Here is a 19,579-nt window from a genome sequence, read left to right as displayed (position 1 = left end):
GCGATCTAACTTAATAATTAAAGAATAAACACACACACACACACACACACACACACACATATATATATATATATATATATATATATATATATATATATATATATATATATATATAAAAGGTAAGTCAATTATTATCCGCAAAGTACTTACAAAATTTTATTGTAATCAAATATGACACTTACAAGAACGTCATTTTTCGACATAGCCTCCTTCCGTTTCAACGCACTTGGTCTATCGTTGTACAAGCTTGCTGATGCCCTCATAAAAGAAGGTTCTCGGTTGAGCTGCGAGCCAGGAATGCACCGCTTCTTTCACTGCTTCGTCCGAAGCAAATCGACGGACTCATAATGCCTGTTTGAGTGGACCAAACAAGTGGTAGTCGGAAGGGGCAATATCAGGACTATATGGAGGATGATCCAGTACTTCAAATTTTAGTTTCTGGAGCGTTTCAGCAGTGTGGGCAGTAGTACGCGGACGGGCATTTTCGAGCAACAAGACAACACCCTTTAACAGCAATCCTTGGCGTTTGCTTAGAATCTCACTGTAGCGTACACTGTTTATTTTTGTGCCCCTTTCCCCATAATGTTCCAGTACTGAACCTTGTGCGTCCCAAAAACCGTAAGCATCAGTTTTCCTGCGGACGGTTGGGTCTTGAACTTTTTCTTGCACGGCGAATTTGGATGTTTCCATTCCAACGTTTCGTCACTAATGATGATCGTGTGTAAGAGGTTATCCCCTTCGTTACCACAGCGATCCAAATGTTTTCTGCAGATGTCCATGCCCGTTTGTATATGCAACTGTGTGAGATGTTTTGGGACCCATCTTGCACAAACATTATGAAACCCAAGTCTGTTGTGGATGATTTCGTAGGCAGAACCGTGAATAATTTGCAGACGATGTGCCACTTTGGCAACAGTTAATCCTCTGTCTAAGAGAATCATTTCACGTGAACGCTCAATGGTTTCTTCATTTGTGGCGGTAAACGGTCGTCCGGCTCCTTCATCGTGCGTAACACTCGTGCGGCCATTTCGGAATTTTTCAATTCATTCGTAGACACTCTGTGGTGACAAAACGCTTTTCCCGTACTGTTCCGAAAGTCTTCGATGAATTTCGGCCCCCGATACATCTTCCGACCACAAAAAACGGATCACTGAACGTTGCTCTTCTTCGGTGCAAACAGACAGCGGAGCAGCCATGATTAACAGTACGGCAGCGATAACGAAACTAACCTAGCAGCTTAAAAATTGCAAAGATGTAACAACAAATAAACAAAGCACGCGTCATCGACGTAAAACGACGGCACTACCAAAATAAACAAATACGTGACTAAATCTCTGGTAATAATTGACTTAGGATCTGTGTGTGTGTGTGTGTGTGTGTGTGTGCGTGTGTGTAATTTCGTTTGACTCAGTGGAGTGATGCAAGTCTTTCTACTGGACGCTACTTCAGAAACTTGGGTGTCCTTAAGCTGTCCCAGTTATTCAACCGGTGGCAGGCGACCCACGGTTTAATGGGGAATCTGAGTCACGGGTTGTTCCTACGACTCCTAAGGTCGTTGACAGGTTACGGGTAGTTCAAAGCGAAGACTGGAAAATCCGTGACCCGACGGAGAGTCAAACCCGGACCCCTTGGTTTCCAGGCACGCTCTGTACTGCTGCACCACCAGATCATCTAAAGGCTTTCATGTGTGTCTTGGCGAGGATAAAATATGTGACATATGAGCCCGTAACTTTTTATTACATTGACTTAGAAGCGCAAATTATTTACACCGCCAAGGGACCATAGACCTTAGTAGTTGCCATAAATTTCAAGTTTATACCTCTACTCGTTCCTGAAGAAATCGGATCTACACAGACGGCCGTCTCTTTTCAGGGAACTGACTTACAAGCCGAAATTTTTTGCAATGTTTAAGCAACGTCGAGCCTTGTGTCTCATATAAGTTGCAAATTGAGACCTAGACACATTCCTGAGAAAAAGGGATCTTAACAGACGGATAACAAACGGCAAAAACTTTTTGGTGTTACATAACTACAAATTAACAATGTTATGATTTTTTCCTTTATTTGCACAGTGAAACGTTACTTCTTGTCAAATTTCATGATCCTAAGTGAACAAGAGATAAGAGTTTGCCAGTATCGAAATATGTGACATAAATGGCCACATATTTTGATTTCATTGATTTAGAAGGATAAATTTTTCACGTCGCCAAGGGGCCAAGAATTTCAGTTTGTTACACAAGTTTCAACTTGATATCCCTATCTATTCCAGAGAGAAAGGGGACTAAACAGCCGGAAAGACAGACAACGAAGAGATCCCATAAGGGCTCTCTTTATGCAGACTGAGATATGGGAACCTAAAATGATAAAAACTGATGATTAACTAAAGGAGAAGTACGTGTTTCCTATAAAGTAGTATTGATTATAATTCTTGTACAGCCGAAATAAAGATCTCTGGGGGTGGGGGAATTGGTGGTCACCTATTGACTAATTTCGAAACTGAATTGTTGGAGGCAATAGGAAGGCCAGTCTGCTGAAAATCCATGATTCATAAAGTCACTCTGAGTGCAACTGTGGAACTCTCCAGACGTTCCTCGAGAACAGCATGATTCGCATCAAGTATTAAGCTCCTCGGAAACGCTGTGGCACACATGGGTGCACAGACAGGGTTAGACATAGAGAGAGATATATTTGTTAGGAGTTGAATTATTTATAGGATGGTTCTTCCTATCTAATTATTTAGTTGTAATTAAATGTGTTGTAACCTTAATGTAACAATCGTATTTCACGAAAGTCATTCGAGCTCTCTGTAATTATTTATTTTCTAGGTGATGCAGCGTAACAGCTTCACTTCTGTGCAATAAGTAAAGTGTCTGTACTATTCCAGCATCACCCAATGGTTCGAAACAGGGTCATATAACTTCGCACACTTTGTGACGATGCGACAGTGTGCGGTGACGGCACATGAGTTCAGGTCGTGGCGTGTCATGTGGCTAGGGCCTCCCGTCGGGTAGACCGTTCGCCTGGTGCAGGTCTTTCGATTTGACGCCACTTCGGCGACCTGCGCGTCGATGGGGATGAAATGATGATGATTAGGACAACACAACACCCAGTCCCTGAGCGGAGAAAATCTCCGATCCAGCCGGGAATCGAACCCAGTCCCTTAGGATTGACATTCTGTCACGCTGTGACCACTCAGCTACCGGGGGCGGACATGAGTTCAGGTAATACCTATTAAGGCCGGTTCCCACTAGGGCTGCCGCTCGTCAAAACCGCGCGGCAGCGGCGTAATTGCCATGGAAACGCCGTCAGCGGCGCGGCGCGGCGGGCTCTGCGTCGCGGTTTGACCATGTCGAACCGCTTCTGTTGCCGCGTGCCTCGCTCCAGGTGCGCGCCGCCAATCACAGAACGCGCTGAGCGTGACGTCAGCTACGGAACCCCGGGCCGCACGAACTTTTGCCGAACCGCTGGCTCGGACGCGGCGGCAGCTATGAAATACTTATCATCCGATACCAAGGAAACTATTCGGTAGAAAAATTTGATTCTTGGGCATGTTACAGCCTGATATCTTCTCTCGATAAAGGACCGAATTTCTTTTCGTTATTCTTCGTGGTTACTTGCTGTATCGCATTTATGTAAACCCTTATACGAAATTTTAATGAGTGTGTAGAGGTAAAAACGCATTGCGTGGACTTTGTGTACAGTTCATTTTAGGTAATACATTATTGCGTATGAAATTTTGTCAACATATCGAAATTGTTTTTCAAGCTGAAAGCAGAACGATAGCTATCACCGTTCTCAAGATATTGAATGATATTTCGGCGGACGGGCTATGTGGTGACCGCGCGCGGGTCGTTCACGACGCGACCAATACTTCGTCCTGCTCGTCGTAAGCCATGTGGCTGTATCAACTGCAAATTTCGTAAATGGTTCAAGAAATCGAAACGAGTTTTTTTTTTGCAAACAATTACTTGTAAAATGTCATGTATTTCGTTGCACGATAAATCCCAAAATTTGTTTATCCACCGAGATATGAAAGTAACTACAGTTTTTCAGAAGGGATAGATGAATTTTTTTAAATGGCGTTTAATAGCATGTGGAATGAGAAGTTAAATCGAGACTAATTTGCTGGTATGTCATAAGTTGTAATTTGCTAAGTATCTACAGCTATTGATTATTTCCTTTGGTAAGTAACAAACGTTTTTTTCTTTATCCAGGGTACTTTATTGGTTCAAGATGCGTTCGCCTTTTACTTTAAGCCATCTTCGGTGGAATCTAGAATGATTCAGTTTGGTTTTACGTGCATAACTGATTAATTACAGTGAATCGAGTTTTGGCGGACATCTGCGTTTCCCCTCACCTGGTCACATGCTGGGGGTTGAACTAAAACTTAGATTATGGAACATAAGCATATTTTCATGTTCGCTCTTTTTTCTTCTGTCACTAGCTGTAGACATTTTACCGAAAACACTGATGTGAAGTCGTAACTACAGTGTGTTCACCTCATGTCCCTTCCTGTTTGGTTTGTTTATGTACATGATGCCAATCTAAAGAATTATATGCTGAAAACTAATGTTTGTTTATTTCTGTTCTCCTTATATCTGTATGTGTGTATGGCTTCCCAGTGATAGGCATAGAAAGTTGAAAGTGAATGCAGTAGTTGTCAGACAGTGGTAGAAAGATTTGGTGTTCAGCTGATTTCAGTTTTGGTTTAAATGTTTTGTAGAGGAGTGCATGGAAGAGTAAATTCACTGCTTACATTAATAGGTAAAATAGTAGAATAGCATTTCAACACATGATTTTTATCAGAATACTATCACCCAATCCCTTTGTCCTCACTCTTTGACGCCTCATAATATGTCCTGTCAACTTACCCCTCTTGTAGTCAAAGTTGTGCCGTAATTTCCTCTTCCTACTCTATTTAATTCTGTACCTCTTCTTTAGTTACACGATCCTCACATCTAATCTTCAGCATTCTTATTGATCACCACGTTTTGAAAGCGTCCATTGTCTTCTCGACAGAACTGTTCATCGCCCACGTTTCACTTACATACAAGGCTGCACTCCACACAAATACCGCACTCCACACAAATACCTTTGTAAAATAGTACCTAATCATTAGAATTTATATTCGATGTGAACAAATTTTCTTTTTCAGAACGCTTTTCTTGCAATTCACAGTCTTCATTTTATATCCTCTCTACTTCTGCCTTCTCAATTACTGCTTCCCTTTCAAGTAATTGAAGTCTTAGGAATGCAGTTTGGTTTCTGTACAAGTTGTAGATAATCTTGTGGCCCTGTGTTTTTTCGATGACATCTCCAGAGCTTCAAAGAATGTTTTAATTAAGATTGTCAAAACCTTTCTCTAAACATGCAAATGCTATAAACACAGTTTCGCTGTTCTTCAGTGTGTCTACTTAGCTGCGTGGTAGGATTAGTATTGCCTTGCGTTTTCAGACATCTCACAGGAATCTAACATTGTGCTTATGTTAGTTTGTACAACCCCTCCCCCTCTCCTCTCTAGATATTCCTTCCACTTTCTAGCCTTCTCTTATTTGTTTAGTTCTGGCTTGCCAAATGAGTTCTTGACAGTTGCTTCTCCTTTGAGCAAGGTTATCTTTGTTCTTTCTCATTTTCATTCCCCTATTGTTTCCAAGTGCAAAATCGCGTTGCAAATTTGGACTTTCTGTCAACTTCATGTTTAGACATATCTATTTTCAATGGTCTACTTTATTTGTTGCATTTTAATATTTTTCCATCTTGTCAAATTTAATATATCACGTTTTATCTAACGATTTCTACTGCACCTTCTTCCCATTCACATACTCTGCTGCATTCACCACTTCTTCTCTCAAAGATATCCATTCGTATTCTAGCGGATTCCTTCCTCTGTTTCAGTCAGTCGTTGCATTACGGTAACTTTAAGATTATCGAAAAACTGTGGGTCTTGACTTATTCAAGTTCCATTGCGAGGTGCCAGGGCTAGCAGTGTATTTAACACTAAATTCTTCTAGAATCTACATGCTCAAGATGTTACAACAATTTTAATCATTAAACTAACCTGAACTCACTCACACATGATACTATTTAAGTTAACAATCTCTTTGTGAGCTTTCAGAATCTAATTACAACCTCCTGTTCATTCTGTCTCCCTGCGGCAAGAATAACCTTTACAAAATGTTCCCTGAACTGATGGTCCATTCACAATGACGTGGTGGTATCTGCTTCAGTTTATGTGGACTTCAGGCACACTGTTTGCATACACACAACAATAAATACAAAATACAAAAAAAACATGGTGTGGAGAACAATACTGTAATTTGTAATAAGAATTGCAGTGTAAAACACAAACACATACAAGGTATAACATACATTACATAAACAACACAAGAGAAAGAAATTTAAGAAAAAAAACAAGGGTCATGGGGCATCAAGTTGTGCGTGCACATTGCACGAAGTTCACGACTGTGCTGAGAATGAGGCACTAAATCACATTGTTAGAAATATTCGAAGCACTTCACAAATTCCACAGTACTGACATCACATAGGGCTAAACGTCGGGTGTTGTTGCTACGTTGTTGCAACGGCAATAGGGTGTGCTGGAGCATCTGCAGTACTATGTTGAGATTGCACCAAGACCCACGTATATGATCACGGCAGTACGGTAGGAAGACACAGTGATAGGCTCTCCTCACGTCGATTAATTGTCTCTGAGGTCTACTTGTTGGGATACATCACTAGTCTAGGTCTCTTCTCTCGCTGGACAGTACTTTACGTTTCCCAATATTGCAGTTCAACGAGGGATGATGGCACGTGGAGTGACTCCACAAGTGTGTGAGGTCATCCATACAGGATCGAACTAGGAGCGACGATTGCTAAAACTGCTCTCTAATAGAGAGGAGAAGTTAGAAATGAGACCATTCATTTGTTAGTGTGGCACGATACTGCTTTGTGTATGCAGATCGGCCAATGCTAGTGAGTTGTAAAAACCCAAACAGGTGAGTATATAGCGTCCCTTTCTGTCCTGAGGCATATGGGGCGCAGGTTCTAACACGATATGTGAACTTCTTCGTGTACTCACGACAACGTGGTGTGCCGCAGGGAATCCCTCCAAACGGCTGCCGCGTCCGGAGAGATAGCAGGCTGTAGCGTGTGGGTCACGTGTCAGTGTCAACGGCCAGCCTCACTTTCGCTTGTGGCCCGGCGAGGATCCCGCCTAATCTCGCAGGTATACGGCCCGGTGGCTGTCAGCTTGCAGGACTGGACGCTCGCCTTCTTGCAGGTAGCCGAAGACATCTTGTTTTTGCGCTGGCTGGCCTCTGCATTGCCACGATACCCGTCATCTGCACAGTTCTGACAAAAATCTTATGCCTAACTTTTTCCCACGACCTTCTATGTTATAATAAATTTACATAATGACACATTGATGGTGTGTCGTTTCAGACACTCTTATTTTACTTTTATAGTTATTAATCTATGGCTATCATTTTAACAAAACCTTGGTGTATCAAATTTAGACATGGAAATAATTTATCTTGATCTTTGTGTAGAGACCGGTCTCACTACTGTACATGGTGTGTGACGCTACACTGGATGAACAGCTAAATGTGCGGGCCCGCACTAATATTACTATTAATTATATAGATCGACGTAGACATGCTCAAGAATTAACTACCATTTGCCAACGATCTACATTCTATGTCTTTTGAATAAATTATGTTATTATGCAGGTCGAAGTTTTACTGAGCTTATAAAGAACAAGCAACTATTCTACGTTCGCTCGCCGGTCGTCCCTCCATCTTGGGTCTGTGATTTGATGACCTGAAAAATAACATCCCAACAGGCGCGCGCCAAACACTTGTGGTAGAAAACCCCCACAATATTAATCTAGTTATTGTTAAATCCTACAGTTTAACTTATCCTAGTATATCGTACTTTATTTTTTGTTTATCTTATACAATACTCTTACATAATTCCTGTTACGTTGAGATGTCTCGCTGCTCGCCGCTATTGACGACAGTGATGTGCGCGCCGTACGAGATGACCTCCGAGTTATCATTACACCTCACTGAAACTCCAGAGACTGGGTTAGCCATGGCTATACACGACAATAAATTTATAGGTGCAACTTCCTTCTCTATGTGATGCGGTTTTCGCGATCAAAGCACACCTTTCCAGAGGCAATGTAATATGACCAAGCCAGGACTGGTTCCTCTAGAGGATTCAGTCGCCCAACACACGCCAGCTACACAGTATGTCACGAATATCCAAGTATAAGTCCCTGGTTATTCATCTGTGACAGTCACGAGCAGCACGCTAAGTCCCCAACCAGCACATTGGCATGGTAGGCTTTATGCCCGCATTTCTCTCGTCTAGGGCACCATTGGAGTCAAACGCTCACAGGTTCATCCCGACTTGCAAGACAACGATGCTGGCGGAGCTCTGCAAAAAACTATACTGCCCATATTCATCTTCGAAATCATGCAATATACCACAATCTTGCAGTGCACTGACGCATGCCTGCAAGCATTGGTATGAACGTCTCACGAACTGGTTGTGGCCGCTAAGGAGCGTATCACGACTTCTCAGAACGCTTCTAAGAGCACGTTCTTGTATGCGCCCGTTTGTGCGACATCTCGTCACTCATCTTTATCCCTTAACATGGACACCAGATAGGAAAGGACAAAAACATTGCTCATGGAAGGGTAGTGCCTCTTATCGCAACGACAGAGGAGATCCAGAACATAGACAAAAAAAGTTAACAGCAGTAAATTCTTATGCGAGAAAACGCAGCGTGTTAATACTTTAACAATCTTAATCTATTAATCCAACGATTATTGTTCCCCGAAGAAAGGTTCATATATTTGCCTATTCTAATATGTACACCACTTAAACTACTATTATTCCAGGAACTTCTTTGTGTGAGAGATGTGGTGGAGTCCTATGGACTAGCGCCAATCCCTTGTCAGATTTCCTCTCCTCTGACGTGCATTAGGATTTGCAGGTCTAATTTCAATCTCCTGGTTCTCCTGTGGTCCTTGATTTCGCTCTCTCCAGTTACGGTCGCTTTGCCGTTCGTTATTCCTCCTGTCCCAGATTCCTTGTCTAGATTGACCCTGTTCCCTGACGTTCTGGTTTCCGTGTCTCTGGTTTCCATAATCTTGAACTGCGTAACCTTGATTTCCGTAACCCTGGTTTCCTAATTGACGAGCGCGATTATGCGATCTGTTGTCGTCTGTCCTTGCTGGCCCGTGGTATTTGTTATTTTGCGCCTTCTTCCTGTCCTTTGCGTCTTGTTTGTCGAAGACTACTTCGAGTTCGCGCAATAGACTCTTGAATGCTTCTATGTCAGATCCACACTTGCCGACAAGTGTCTGTTGATACCTAACAGGCAATTTGGAAAAACAAAATTTGATGATTTCTCCCTTGCTATATGGACTATCTAAAAATTGATTCTTCTTGAGTAAATCATCAAAAAATTTGGTTGCGCTCCTTTGCCCGGACACTTCCAGTTCAGGACAAAATATTATTTCCTCTTTAATCCTGTCTTGCGTTTCCTTTGACCAGTAGATCCCCAGGAACGCATCAACAAATTCCTGATAAGTCTGACACGTCGTTGCCACACCCCGCATCTTTTCCGCTGCTTGGCCTTCGATGTGTCCACACATGAATTCTAATTTTGCAAGGGTTGGCCATGATGACGGTAATGAATTTGTAAACTGCATCACCCAGCTCTTGGGATGCATCGACCCTCCATTATCTCTGAACTTTTGGAATTTTAGTATCGACAGGAACTGATTGTGATCAAAATCCTGTCCGATCCTCGCACTGGTGTTGTCACTCGTTTCCGATACTTGCACGTCTGCTGAGTGTCCTGATCTATCTTGCTGATAACTGTGATGTGCTACCTCTGTATCACAGTGGCAGTGGCACTCAGAATTCACTCTTCTAAGTGGGCTGCAATTATTGGAGCTATTACTCGCTGTTTCTGCGTGTGCATTGTTCGTTCCGCACGCTGTCACTGGGCTAGAGCACGGCGGGCTTTTCCTCGGAGACACAATCCCGTGTACTCCATCATTGGTATCCGAACGCGCAGTGCTCGTGGGCCCGTTTCGATCTAGTTTTGCTATCCGACTCTCTACTTCTTTCATTCGTTTCGTGATGTTCGTAACCGCAATATTACCTTGAGTCTTTAAGGATGCTAGGGATTTGGAGTGGACTTCTGTCGCGCCCTGCGAGTTGAGAAGTTACTCTTGCGATTTTCATTGCCCCTGTTGCTGCAGTTTTGGCTAGACCTGCTACTTTTTGTGCTCCCATTGACATTTGTTTTGCTTCCCCACATTCTTTCTTTATTGTTAATAATTCCCCACGAATTTCCCCTATATGCGAAATTATTGCCTCCGTGTCCTTCTTACGCTGTTCGTCAGCTTCTTTCACCTTCTTACGTTGTTTCTCAGCTTCTTCCTTCTTCTTCTTACGTTGTTTCTCATCTTCCTCCTTCTCCTTCTTACGTTGTTCATCAGCTTCTTCTTTCATTGATCGTAGGAAGCTCAGTATTGGGTTTACGTCATCTTTTTGATCCTCTTCAAACATGGGCGATGTAACTCTGGACACCTGGGCGCTAGAGCTCTGACGTGACCGAGCTGGCCTTTGTCTGCACTCGTTCGTTTGACTATAAACTTCTGCTACCGTCTCGACCTGTGTGCCTGTCTCTGTTCCATCCTCCAATTCACTATCATAATGACGGTCGCGACGTTGCTCTAAGATCGCGTCCAAATCACCTTCCTCATCAATGAGCCTGTCGTCCTGTGCTGCTAAAAATGTGCCCATCTCATCTCCGAACCTATCCTCGTCAGTAACCTGCCTCTTATCCATTATGATATCCTCTTTTGTTTTAGTTTCGCTCGATAATAGTCGTGCCTTACTTCTCGTGATCATTCATGAAAAAAACAAATTTATCTAAAATTCACAATAAAAATCATCTACTCCCAATATTTTTCCACATAGACATAAAATTTCAACAACGCCGTTCCAACACTGTAACTACAAGCATGATTTGTTGTGGTACAGAAACTGCACACAAACCCGGCAAAGTGTGATGAGGTACGGACACCACATCAAAGAAACACAAAAAAAACAATGAAGACACAAAAAATATATACACTGAAAACAAAAACTGTAATCATGCGCCGCTAATAAAAACTAATCGCGGAACTACAAGAAAAAGAACTTGGGTACTAATCATAAAAATAGTAGAGAAAAAAAAAATTTGAATGTTCCTACTAAGAATATTGTTTGTTAATCAGTGATTCACAGGAAAGATCCGAGGCTAAGGGTCGCCATTTTATGCAAGGTGCTGGGCCTAGCAGTGTATTTAACACCAAATTCTTCTAGAATCTATATATGTAAATGATGCTCTAAGCCCCCCCCCCCCCCTATTCTAACTCCGACTTTTGCTGTTGCACAAGGATTAAAAAAAATACGCAAACTGACTCTAATCAACCCTGCCAGTGGAGTAGAAGAGAGTTTGGCACCTGTAATAATTTAATTTGATAAATAAGTTAAATAAACGAAGGTTTCATTAACATAGTGAGGAATGATAGGGTTGCTCTACCGATTAACAGAATGAAAGTTCTGTCCAAAATAACAATATGATTTATTAAGACTAAACACAAAATAATAAACAAAAACACATGAAACATTTATAATACATCACATTGGCTCAAATTGGATACTCAAACAAACGCTGTGAAGGTGAAGTTGTCCCTAAACTAGATTGTGAGGTTTATGACGAAGTGGTATGTGGAGCCAATTCCTTGCCACTCAAATCTTAAGAGAGACACACAGCTAACCCAACATTAATTGCTGCTACTCAAGACAGAACAAAGTTAGAAAAAGACGAACAGGCGCGCTCTGCTGAGCTCTGATTACCACCTAGGAAAATCCCTATCTGCCAGTGCTGCGGACATATTGTACCAAACTGTCTTCTTAACTGCCAGAACACGATCTGGCGTACCGGAGGCGATGGCTGGTTGCTTCGACGTCCTCGACCGAAAGGCGAGAGCCGACTCCTAGAGCACCCGTGCAAGCCGAACACACAACATTCCCGCCCCCACGACAGTGGCCGTGGTTAAACGTTCTAATCAGCAACTCGAAAACCGGCGGAAAATTCTACTCCATTGCCGGAGCACTACCATTCCACCAATGGAGATTCTTGGCGCCAATTTCTGCGCTGATTTTGCTACGTCACGGAGCTATGCCCCGAGAAAGCCAATCACAGTTACTATTTTGCCGAAAGCGCGGGAATTTTCCCGCCACAACTGCCTGGGTACACAAGCCATTCCCACGCCTCGCTGGTAGCCCGCCAGAAAGTGTTTTCGCTAAGATTCTGCGAAGTAACGGAACCTCTAGCCCAGTCGCTACTTCAGACGCCTCCGGGCGTGTCTTTTGACAATGTCGACGTCTGCAAAGCATTCACTCGACTTCCTCACACCTGTGGGCTTACCCCTTTCCAGATCAGCGGTGCCCGCCTGTCACCGGACCACCTGGGTGACGAGAGACGCTGCGTGGGAAGTCCGCGTGTGAAGGAATAGCGACTTTTCACCGCATGCAATTAGGGAGGAAAATCGTAAGATAGAAATATGAGAGGGGGCTCATGCCACCTCTCACCATTTCCTTAATTTGCTACTGTTTACTCTGTCTTTAGTTGTAAACTGCAGCTCGTAACTAATAAAGTATTGTAGGTTTGCGTCTGCACTGGGAAATGTCTTATAATTTAAAATCTGGTTTCGAAAACTTTGCTCCAAATATGTATTATTCTTTCCTGATTCTTAAGCAAGGTGCTAGATAGTGAACAATGATGAACGGTAGTCATGAAATCTGTTCATGGTGAAATGAGAAAACATGAATTATGAAATATGTGAAAGAGTACATTGCACAAAAATTGAAAAATTGGTATGTCTTCACCCAACTTCGTCTTTCCTCCATGTAAGTGTAAGATATAGTTAATCAAACGCACTGGGCGTTTCAGTGGGTCCCGACCCGTACCTTAGTAGCTGTCCGTCATTGGCTACCGCTAGCGTCTGCCGCTTCCAGATGGGAACGCCAATTCCGCGAGCCGCCGCGTCAAAGCGGAAAACGCTTGCCGCTGCCGTTGCCGCACGACGCGCTGCCGCGCTCTAGCCTTGAATCAACAACGCTGAGGAAAAAGCAAGCGGCAGGAATGGTACACGAAGATTATGTGAGAATAATGAAAAATGTGCACAACGAACAAACGAAGAGGTAGAAACTAGAATTGTCATCATGACATTCGTTATGCACAGTTAGACTGTTTATGTGGTGGTAAATTACCTACATGATCGTCCGCCCCCGGTAGCTGAGTGGTCAGCGCGACAGACAGTCCTACAGGCTTGGGTTCGATTCCCGGCTGCGTCGGAGATTTTCTCCCCTCAGGGACTGGGTGTTGTGTTGTTCTAATCATTATCATTTCACCCCCATCGACGCTCAAGTCGCCGAAGTGGCGTCAAATCGAAAGACTTACAACCGGCGCACACACGGCAAATTGACCACTTTAGGCGGCCAAAAATTGAGTTTCACACTTATGGATTAGGTCTAAAGGTCCTCGTATTCTTCAAATGGTTCAAATGGCTTGAGCACAATGGGACTTAACATCTGAGGTCATCAGTCCCCTAGAACTTAGAACTACTTAAACCTAACTAACGTAAGGACATCAGACACATCCGTGCCCGAGGCAGGATGTGAACCTGCGACCGTAGTGGTCGTGCGGTTCCAGACTGAAGCGCCTAGAACCGCACGGCCACATCAGCCGGCTCGTATTCTTCACCTCAGGTAATTGGTCCATTGCACTACCGTAAAATATCCTTAATTATGTTGATAATAAAGGCGTGTGAGGGTCTGACAGGCAAGTTGCATTCGAAACTCAAAAGTATTATAACGAGAATTTTTTGATCATCTCATGCAAAAATCTCAATATTTATTATGGAGGAGAAAGCCACAGGCGTGTTCATTAAATAGAGAATGTTACAATTCATTTTTTTACCCTTGTTAATAGTAAATGATGATTTTATAAAAAATATTTTTCCTTAGACTTTCAAAAAAAGTTCCGCTTAGTACCGCTTTCTGTGCTAAATATTTACACTTGTGCATTTGTTGACTATTAGTATCGTAAATTATAGTAAATCAAACCAACGCATTGTGACACCAGACGCTTTTCTTTACAGGTAGTCGGAGTGGACAAAGTCACTCGGAATTAAATATGAGGAAACTGGATCTAGTTTTAGTGTTAAAAAAGGAGAACTTTTACAAACAATCACAGTCTAGGTGTATAGAACGATTAACGACTCACATATTGGATAAATTTAGTGAATATAAACAGTCAAAAGACATTGTATGTAAAATTAAGTCAATTTTAAAAGTGTTTGTCTCAAAATTGCTGCAAAAGTGGAAAAAATCCAATTGGAATATGGAAAGATTTACCAAATCCAATTCAGAATGTTTAAAAAACGACTTGGTCTTGTCAGCTCTAAGTACTACAAACACAAACCTATAAATCATCTTTTAGGTTGGTAGGTACTTTCAGAAAGTTGTCAAGTCCGAATACACGTCAACCTTAAGATCAGAAGCCTTTCTAAGTATAAATGCACATAATGTTTAACATATTTTAATTTTTGCCGCCTGAAGCGGTCATTTTGCCGTGTATGCGGCGAACAGTCTGCCCTAGTCACACGTCCAAAAATACCTACATGATCAAGTGCTGGAAGCTAACTTCCACTACTTTAGTTCATAATTATGAACGCAGCAATTATTGTTGCATTTATAGTCAATCAGAACGACCATATTACGTGGACCAGCAGCAGAAATGTAATAAAATTATATCGCAATGGCCTCTGTTTTCACAAAATTTATCTACTTTGGTCCATGCCTATAATAACGTATTACATATCAATTAACATCTTTCGATCAGACAATAGGATTAAAAATAAAACAATAAGGTGGCTATTGTGGCAGTTGGGATCTAAGATTCACATTTCTGAGTATCTACTACTACTCTGAGACAAATGTAATAATGTCAGCCAGAGTATTACTAGAGTAATTTCGCTACGGCAACGCTCAGATCGTTGTTGACACTGTGATACTCATATGTACACGAGACAGCAGCCTTTTGGGACAAAGGCGTTGCTCGTGCGAGGATGACCACTTTCCTACTGGTCCAGACTTTTTGTATGGCCTCTAAATGATGGTAGATGGCAGAAGAGCCAACACCGTGTTGCTAGAGGAGGCCGAAATGCACGCTTTAAGCTCACGCAGACTGGCGTTAGGTCTGGAACAGTGAAAGGAGTTGAGTCTAATAAATAAAGTACGAAGCTCTTTGAATACTTAACTTTAATCCACAATTGGAGAACATCGCTCTTGTTGGTACATTAATTATAATCTCAATATAAACTGGTAATGGTGCCTTGCTAGGTCGTAGCAAAATACGTAGCTGAAGGCTATGCTAACTATCGTCTCGGCCAATGAGAGCGTATTTGTCAGTGTAGCATCGCTAGCGAAGTCTGCTGTACAACTGGGGCGAGTGCTAGGACGTCTCTCTAGACCTGCCGTGTGACGGCGCTCGGTCTGCAATCACTGACAGTGGCGACACGTGGGTTCGACGTATACTAGCGGACCGCGGCCGATTTAAAGGCTACCACCTAGCAAGTGTGGTGTCTGGCGGTGACACCACACAATTCGTATTCATGGTGTCTCAACAGAATTAGTAAATATTGTTGCTCTAGTATACCGCACTCTTTTTCCATTAAATAAAAAGACAGTACTTCCCAAAACCATTGGTAATTCTAAAAGAATTACAGTATAATGCTTCATTTGGTGATATCTCCCCGGAATCTCAGAATCTCGTGTCAAGTTATAGATCTTGTAAGGTCTGTACTTGCAGGCTTGTGGACCAACTAGATTTGGTTCCGGTCACTTGCACCCACGACCACAGTGGCAGTACCGTTACCTGATGAGATAGCTTCTATTGTCTTACATCGCTGGCCGGTGTGGCCGTGCGGTTCTAGGCGCTTCAGTCTGGAACCACGTGACCGCTACGGTCTCATGTTCGAATCCTGCCTCGGGCATGGATGTGTGTGATGTCCTTAGGTTAGTTAGGTTTATGTAGTTCTAAGTTCTAGGGGACTGATGACCACAGACGTTAAGTCCCATAGTGCTCAAAGCTATTTGAACCATTTGTCTTACATCAATAACAATATGAGATTGTCATCAAGCTTTTAGGAAATATTTCGCCACTGGTGACGAAAGTAGTCCTCTCTGGACTACATACTTCCTTCACAGACTACCGTTCCGAGGTAAATTACCTCCACATTCAGACACAGTAGTATTAGTTACATGGCTGCATATAAGTCGGCCTTTGTGACCGAGCTACGGTCGCAGGTTCGAATCCTGCCTCGGTCATGGATGTGTGTGTTGTCCTTAGGTTAGTTAGGTTTAAGTAGTTCTAAGTTCTAGGGGACTGATGACCACAGCAGTTGAGTCCAGTAGTGTCAGAGCCATTTTTGTGACCGAGCGGTTCTAGGCGCTTCAGTCGGGAACCACGCTGTTGCTACGGTCGCAGGTTCGAATCCTGCATCGGGAATTATGTGTGTGATGTCCTTAGGTTAGTTAGGTTTAAGTAGTTTCCAAGTCTAGGGGACTGATGACCTCAGATGTTAAGTCCCATAGTGCTTAGAGCCATTTGAAACATTTGAATTGCCTATAACCAGTGTGTACTTCGTGATCAGATGCTCTCTCCTGCACATGTTACCTGGAACTCTTACTAAATATACAACGTATACTACGTTTAAGATGAAACGACAATTTATTTATTACAGACACTATACTCTCTGTATGTGGTAACAGTATCAGTACAATTTTTAAATGGCCCCTTTGTACATTATTTTACAGATTTATACCAGCCCCTGCAAGAGTAACTTGGTTGCTAACACACAGTTAACCTTTTTTAATCCATTCGCGAAACAAGAGGGCGGCTATATTAAAATCACGCCAAACACGTATACACGATATAACAAAGGTGCGTGTTTGGACGCAGCTACATTGGCCTATTGAAAAGCAAGAACAATAAAGCATAATCTGAGGCGTTCATTCGCACTGTTTTTCTTTTTTTTTTCAAAATGTCGCGCTGTTGCGGAAGTTTTCCTGAGGACGCTCAAATGTCTCGCCTTTTTGTGACTCCGCTTGGCTAAAGTATTTTACTCTAGCAATTTACAGTGGAAGTGTATACGCTAGTTAGCGCTCCTTGCTCAGCTTGCTCTACAATCTTTGTTTATCTGCTTCTAATGTTTTGCACTCTTGGTAGGACCAATTCGTATTGTGTTTTCCATTGATTTAGGTAGGAAGGTTTTTCGTTTCCACTGTCGTAAGCAGTCGTAAGACGTTATTGTGGATACCTGACAATTGTAAATCACTGCAATCAATGTTACATCACGTCAAAACCAAAGAGTAATTTTAACATCAACAAAATTTAGAAAGTGAGTTCTTTTATCGCCGCCGGCCGAAGTGGCCGTGCGGTTAAAGGCGCTGCAGTCTGGAACCGCAAGACGGCTACGGTCGCAGGTTCGAATCCTGCCTCGGGCATGGATGTTTGTGATGTCCTTAGGTTAGTTAGGTTTAACTAGTTCTAAGTTCTAGGGGATTAATGACCTCAGCAGTTGAGTCCCACAGGGCTCAGAGCCATTTTATTTTATCGCCGTTAGTGGAGAAACTGTAAAATGTACGCGTATTTTGTTCAGTGAACTCTTTGTGGTCAGATTGAAGAAACAGAATGAATGTTGAAACAGTGAATACCTTGTTCATTGTCGAAACACACTTTAACGGGGTACAATGTGCTCACTTTTACAATAAAATTTCACGAGTAAATTCACTACGTGATACAACACATATAAGTGAAAAGTACGATGACGGTGCACGAGAATAATTGTAAAAATTCATTTGGGATCTTCTGAGCGTTTGATGCAAAGATAACCTTCTATCCCATTAAATTTTGTCAAAAAAATTTTTGTCTGGTATTTTTCGCACCTGTCCCAGGTCTTTTCCTAACTTTTTAAACTCCACCTGTTTTTATTAACAATGAAATGGACGCCCTATATAATGGGAAACAGTGTTGCGTTGTGTATTGCTTCTGTACATACGAGTCACACGTGCAACATCAAGGGAAAAAAAACAGAGGCAAGTACACAGTAAAAAAGTACAAGGACAGGGACTCGACACCTCTCTGCTGCATTTCTTCGTTAGACAATCGAACACGCTCGTCTGCCCGTGAGCAACAAACTTGCCTCCCTACGAAGTGTACGAGAGAATAAAATAAAATATCTGATTACTTGTGAAGAGGACTAGTACCAAAGATAATACAGATAATCATTGCTACGAGGCGCTTTCGGAAGTGTAGAGCACCTCAAAACAAAACTGCACTATTACAGTGCCACCTATTGACTGTTTAGCAAGCCACAGAAGCCATTGTTTTCATTGGGTAGCTGTTTGGCTGGGGATTACAGCAGGCAGTAATGGTTTCGAAATTGTGGCTCCCGACAGTCAGAATGAGAATGCTGTAATGCGATATTTATGCACATAAAGATCTAAAGCTGCTCAAAATGTGCTCAAGTGCTCAAGTCATGTCTAAGATATATGCACAGGCAACTGAAACTAGTGAAAAATTCGCAATCTGATAGGCGAGTGGCTATTAATACTTCGGCTGAATGCTTTCCTCCTGTTGCACACAATATTATTTACATGACTGTCACGGGAGTCTGGGATGTTACAATTTAGGCCGAAGGTGGAAAACGGAAACGCATACCGGTAGATATAAAGAGCACAACCCTTTTGTAATAACTATTGACAATATGGAAATCATTTTCTTTCTCACACATGGGTGGTGAGACGAGAACATCTTACACGAACGGTGAATCAAAACAGAAATCACTTTCAGGGGTGCCGTTTAACTTAGCTATAAATGAAATAAAATTAAGAAAGTACATTATTCTTATCTAAAAATGACGTTACCGTTTCCAAAATGAAACGGACGTTAGTATTGTTCATTTATTGGAACGTGGATCAGCTGCTGTAGGTAACTTGCGCAGCGCAACACCTACATAAAAAAGACGAGACCTCATTAAGTGATGCCGCAGCAAACTCTCTACTGGAAGATAAAGCTCATCGGCAATTCTACCCGTATCAACGCTAAAGTATACCGCTATCCTTGAAGTCTTTCCGTGGTAAAAAAAAAAAAATCTGTCAGTAACCCTTCAGTAGAGGCATCAGTGACAACAATGTAAGCTGAGAGTATCTACAACTATTCTGTCTGTTGTGTCTAGACAAGACAGCCTAGACACAATGAGAGGAAGCCGACAGGCACGCGCTAAGTTAAAGCTGAATGGCGTGAGGTCTGAAATAGGGGACGTAATGAATGCTATAAAGAAAAGTACGTAGCTTCTGGAATACTTAACTTTAATCCATCCTTTTGGTACATCTGGAGATTGTGGCGATACAAGTGAGACTCTTTAGATACATGCATT

The sequence above is a fragment of the Schistocerca serialis genome, chromosome 8, assembly GCF_023864345.2.
Source record: "Schistocerca serialis cubense isolate TAMUIC-IGC-003099 chromosome 8, iqSchSeri2.2, whole genome shotgun sequence".
Classification (NCBI taxonomy): Eukaryota; Metazoa; Arthropoda; class Insecta; order Orthoptera; family Acrididae; genus Schistocerca; species Schistocerca serialis.
The sequence above is the reverse complement of the archived record's forward strand: the minus strand, read 5'-3'. Positions refer to the sequence as shown.